Source organism: Schistocerca cancellata, chromosome 6 (assembly GCF_023864275.1).
Source record: "Schistocerca cancellata isolate TAMUIC-IGC-003103 chromosome 6, iqSchCanc2.1, whole genome shotgun sequence".
In the NCBI taxonomy this organism is placed as follows: domain Eukaryota; kingdom Metazoa; phylum Arthropoda; class Insecta; order Orthoptera; family Acrididae; genus Schistocerca; species Schistocerca cancellata.
In genome coordinates this window covers 584,425,473-584,431,720 of record NC_064631.1, presented here as the reverse complement: position 1 = coordinate 584,431,720, position 6,248 = coordinate 584,425,473, and positions in this window count along the sequence as shown.

Sequence of the window (6,248 nt, the reverse complement as noted above, 5' to 3'; positions counted from 1 at the left end):
AAATTCTCAGTAAAGATGGGTGAGTGCCACTGAGGGTTTTGTCGAACAGAGGGGTCTTAGAGGGACCCTTTGCCGTTTTATTGACCCTTTTGTCAATGTCGCGTACTCCTGTGATCACGCCACAGGAGGACACAAAATAGGAGCACATACGAAGTATGAGCAACCTTCTGCTGTTCCGGATCGCGTTCAAATTTCGTCGAATGATTTTGAACGGTTACTAGTAGTTCCAACCTCTACATGAGAGCAAGAATTGCGGTCGTGCTGTGCTCCAAATGGGTGCTATCACATTCGATGTGGATGCAGCCCCACGATGTCCTTAGAGAAGGGCTGAAACACCCGAAGGTGTCAGCAGTTTCAAAGATTGTGAAGAAAATATTCCTGCTGCTCATATTACTGCGAACTGTCGTTTTCGACCGCAACATGTCAGGGAACTAAGGCCCCAGGGAAAGGTGTGGTTACAGTGACGCTATTTATGCCACACCTTGCGGCCTTTCCGACCCTTGTAACATTATGTGATTGCCTTCTCATTTTAAATCATTCACTAATCGAGCAGTCGCTCGGCAACAGCTACAGTTAGCAAATAATATTGTGAGAATGTAAAAGGTGAACGACCTGTGACGTAACGTGTTTACTGTCGAAGCGCCGTCAGAGGTGCACTGAGTTACTGACTTTGAAAACCGCGGCGCGAAAAACGGACAGAAGAAGAACACTTTTACACATTTTTTGATGTACGAGATATTCTCGATGAACAGTTACTCATTTTTTCTCTTGTCTCTTGTAACTTTTGTCGTATTATTATTGTTAAAAATAATATTATTTTAGTGTAAAGTAAAAGTGCAATACTAAAAGTTCAATACGGCATAGCAGTAGATTTATTGTGCGACGTGTATGTGAAAACGGCAAAGGAATTATTTTCATTACGAGAAGAGAAGTGCCAGTCAAAACGGCATCCATGTTAAATCCTTCATTGCAGTGTAAGTTCATTTATTAATTGCCATAAATTCAGAGTTAAATGGAACTGGTGTATGGACTATTTATTTAATATAGAATCTATGTCTCACTCCTTCATGAAGTTATTTAATTTTCTTTGTATTTCTGCCAAATAGAGAGTTCACAGTCACGAATTCTTTCGTCGAAATCGGACGGAAGTTGCATGCGGCGAAATATTTTCTCCACGCCATATTCTACCGGTAAGATGCGTGATAAACTACGGTCCCTTAGGAAATTCATGTTAGCTACCCAAAAATAATTATATTTTGAATAGGCATTTACTCTCCTCTGCAATGCAACTTCCGACTGATCAGACTATCCAACAAGAAACAGCCGCACACGGTCGGCGTTCGCAAACATACAATGTTTTACTCGGCGACTGATAAGGAAACCGCGTGATTTCAACGTTGGGCGTCGCGTTCTGAACTCAACCGCAGAAGCGTCAAACGAAGGGGTGACATTTGGGTAAGAGGGAGTGTGACTACCTTATTTTGATTTGATTTGATTTACTTTCATTCCAATTGATCAGTAGTGAGGAGGTCCTCCAGGATGTGGAACATGTCAGAAAAACAACAATACATGACAAATATTTACAACTAAAACAAATAAGCTAATGTACCATTCCACAGGTCCCAAGTGGAATGATCGTCATTTTTTAATGAACACTAAGAGTCATTTTACAAATACTAATGTACTGAATTTAAAATAAAAAAGTTTTTTATTTATTTATAAGGTAATAAACATGTAATACAACTACTGTAATACTTATTTACAATGAACACATTACTGCACTGAAATGGTGCAGAAGTTAGATTATACTTACACACAACCACACACACACACACACACACACACACACACAGACACAGACACACAAATTTTCAGTGAACACATTACTGCACTGAAATTGTGCAGAAGTTATGTTGTACTTATATACAAATCAGTTGGTTTTACTAAGAAATTCATCAATGGAGTAGAAGGAGTTGGCCACCAATAAATCCTTTAGGCTTCTCTTAAACTGAATTTCATTGGTTGTTAAGCTTTTTATGGCTGCTGGCAAGTTATTGAAAATGTGTGCTCCTGAATAATACACACATTTTTGTACAAGACTAAGTGACTTTAAATCCTTGTGAAGATTATTCTTATTTCTAGTATTGATTCCATGAATTGAGCTGTTGGTTTGAAAAAGTGATATATTTTTAATGACAAATTTCATTAAGGAATAAATATATTGGGAAGCTGTAGTTAGTATCCCTAGTTCCTTAAACAGGCTTCTGCAGGATGTTCTTGAGTTCACACCACATATAATTCTTACTGCACGTTTTTGTGCCCGGAAAACTTTAGCTTGGCTTGATGAATTACCCCAAAAAATAATCCCATATGACATTATGGAATGAAAGTAAGCATAGTATGCCAGCTTTTTCATTTTTATATCCCCTATGTCTGACAAAATTCGCATTGTAAACAGAGATTTGTTAAGACGCTTCAGCAGTTCTGTGGTGTGCTGCTCCCAGTTGAATTTATTATCAAGCTGTAATCCCAAGAATTTAACACTGTCCACTTCTTCTATCTTCTTGTCATCGTATGTTAGGCATATACTCTTGGGACACCCCTTACAAGTTCTGAACTGCATGTAGTGTGTTTTTTCAAAGTTTAGTGACAAAGAATTGGCTAGGAACCAGTGATTAATGTCCACAAATATTTTATTGGCTGATCTTTCTAAGACTACACTTGATTTGCTATTTATTGCAATGTTTGTATCATCGGCAAACAAAACAAACTTGACATCTGGTAATGTTACTGATGAAAGGTCATTGATATACACAAGGAAATGGAACCTTGTGGGACCCCACATGTAATTAGTTCCCAGTTGGATGATGCCTGATAGCTTGATACATGTCTCTTTCCTAATAACACCCTTTGTTTCCTGCCAGAGATATAATTTGAACCATTTTGCAGCATTTCCTGTTACACTATAATATACTAGTTTACTTAAAAGGATATTGTGATTTACACAGTCAAATGCCTTTGACAGATCACAAAATATACCAGTTGCCTGCAATTTTTTGTCTAATGAATTAAGCACATTTTCACTGTAAGTGAAGATAGCCTTCTCAATATCAGAACCTTTTAGAAATCCAGACTGTGACTTTGACAGTATGTTATTTGAGATAAGATGGTTATAAAGACGACTGTACATTACTTTTTCGAAAATTTTTGAGAATGCTGGCAACAGTGAAATTGGACGGAAATTTGATGCTATTTCTTTATCTCCCTTCTTAAACAGTGGCTTAACTTCAGCATATTTCAGCCATTCAGGAAATATTCCACTGATAAACGACTGGTTACACAGATAGCTTAATATGTTACTTAGCTCAGAATCACATTCTTTAATTAACTTTGTTGATACGATCGTGTGAGCCGTCGACAGTGGCATTGGACAGAATTTTGGTGCCAATGTGACGTGAGTAATCCACTTTAGACGCCACATGAACTTCTGACCTATGGTGTTCTTTCCACGTGTGTCGACACCTTGCCATTTGATGCGTCTTCGAGGCCGAGAGTAACGTGTCCGGACGCCACGCTTTTGCGCCATTACGGAGGAACGTTGTGCGCACGTTTGATCCAAATTTCAAACTTAAGCACCGAAATGGGAATGAATTACTGGGTTTCGAATAGGTGGTCCTTCAGATCTGTTGCGCAGTCTGGTCTGCAGCTCGTGGTCTAGTGGCTAGCGTTGCTCCCTCTGGATCACGGGGCACGTCTTCGACTCCCGGACGGGTCGGGGATTTTCTCTGCCAGGGTAGTGAGTGTTTGTGTTGTTCTCATCATCATTCGAGATGTGGAAAGACTGGAAATGGAAAGATTTGGAAGTTGTACTAGTGCTGATGACCACGATGTTGTGCGCCCCACAAACCAACATCATCAGCATCATCTGTTACGCAGTGTATATTAGGAAGATTATTTGTTTTAATTTTAGACTAAGTCACTTAATTTTTGTTACACTCATTCTTTCCTTTTTTTGCATTACCTAAGTTATAAGTTGATGTGAATCATTCACATTTCCTCCCATTTTACCTACGGAAAATATCCTTGTCAATTTCATTCTGCCAGTAAGTTTTAAAATTAGTTCCTACGCAATGTTGTAAGTGTAATCAGTGCTAGGCTATGGTTTACTTACTTATAATAATAGTTATGATAATAGACATAGTCGTAACAATTTACGTCCCTGATTTTCCTTAACCAGATCGGAATGTACACACGTAGTGGCTTTATCACGTAGTCGATGATCTGAAGCTGGCAATATAACTTTGCCGAAACTAGTAATCAGGATATCTATCAACTGCGATCTAGGCATTAACATTTCTATTTTGGCTGCTTTCTCAAAGTAATAATTACATCTGTGAAGGCTGTTCACATTGTAATAAGTACACTTTTCAGCGTACACACTTTTCTAACAGATTCATCCAATTTCACAGAACTATGTCCTCTACATGAATGAAGACAGAAACTTGGAGTGGACTTTAACCTACGCAACGAAACTAATGGTGTGCCTCGGCGCCAATTGTAAGTTGCCGGCGCATGTGGTTGCAAGTAGGGGCCCTCCTGCTCCAGCTAGCTCTCTCGTTCTTCACCGATGTCCGTCGACTCGACACGGCAATAGTACAGCAAGAAAAGCCGTTTTGAGTTCTGTGTTTCATTAGGTACAATTAGTTATAACTTTGGAGAGTACAGCACTGCACAGACTGTAATTCGGCATCAAGTGGCTTATGCATCTCGCATTGCACTATTGGTCTTCAGCTCCACCTGACCTGACACTAGGGGATTTTTTATGGGAGTTAAAATACTCCGTTTGGGCTTTCGATGGAGGGCGCACTCAATATTTCTGAAACGTAAATGATAACTTTGATTATAAACGTAATCGTAAAAAGTACTTTAATGTTCTGTGTGCAGGAATATAAAAAGATGTACCTTTTATAACTGAATGGTTCTTTTGAAAATAAAAACTTTGTAGTTCTACGCTTAATTTAAAATTTTCGCCAAGTCCCTGTCTTCGGGTATGTAGAAGACATAGTCGGAGGAATCGTTTGGAAAACGATGAGCATTGTTCGTACCGAGTGGGAGTAGGCCTGCTCATAAAGTTGAGATTACTCTCTGTCTCTGTCTCTCTCCTCTCTCTCTCCTCTCTCTCTCTCTCTCTCTTCTTCTGTCGTGTGACGGTCCGCCGTCGGGTGCAGGTCGTTTTACATGACACCACTTAGGCGAATTGCCCATCTGCGATGATGAAGACAACAAAACAGCCAGTCGCTGAGTGGAGAAAAATGTCCGACCTGGCCGGGACTCTTAAGTCGGGCCGTTTCGGTCGGCATCCAGCCACGCTGACCTCGCACCTACCGAGGCGGACTTTTGAAGCACTCACGCAAAGACGTAGGAGAAGTACAAAAATAATCAAGTTCTGATACGAGATCAATCGTTGAATTTCGGAAAATCCAGTAATCGAGGAAAATATTAGAAGAAGTAATACGTAATGACAATAGAAGAAAACAGGAGAGGGCGATAGGAATGAGGAAAACTGAGTTCTGGTCCTCATTGCTGAGCAGTTTTTTCTACAGACGTTTGGCAGAAATGTGGAGCGTGATGCGTAATATTACTTACGCTTGTAAGTAAGCTGTTTAGGTTTTTATATTGGTAACGCCACGTAGCGCTCTGTATGAAAATGACTGTGCTATGTGCAGTCAGTGGCTGGTTTGCATTGTTGCAATATTCGCTTGTGTAGTGTTGGGCAGTTGAATGTGAACAGCACGTAGCGTTGCGCAGTTGGAGGTGAGCCGCCAGCAGTGGTGTATGTGGGGAGAGAGATGGCGGAGTTTTGAGAGCGGATGATCTGGACGTGTGTCCAACAGAAAGAGTATATTTGTAATACTAGATGTCATGAACTGATATATGTATACTATGACTTTTGAACACTATTAAGGTAAATACATTGTTTGTTCTCTATCAAAATCTTTCATTTGCTAACTATGCAATAGTTCAGTAGTTAGAATCTTTTATTTAGCTGTCAGTATTGGCACGCGTTGTATTGCAGTACTTCGAGTAACGAAGATTTTTGTGAGGTAAGTGATTCGTGAAAGGTATAGGTTATTGTTAGTCAGGGCCATTCTTTTGCAGGGATTTTTGAAAGTCAGATTGCGTTGCGCTAAAAGTATTGTGTGTCAGTTTAGTGATGATCAGAATAAGTAAGGGGAGAAATGTCTGAG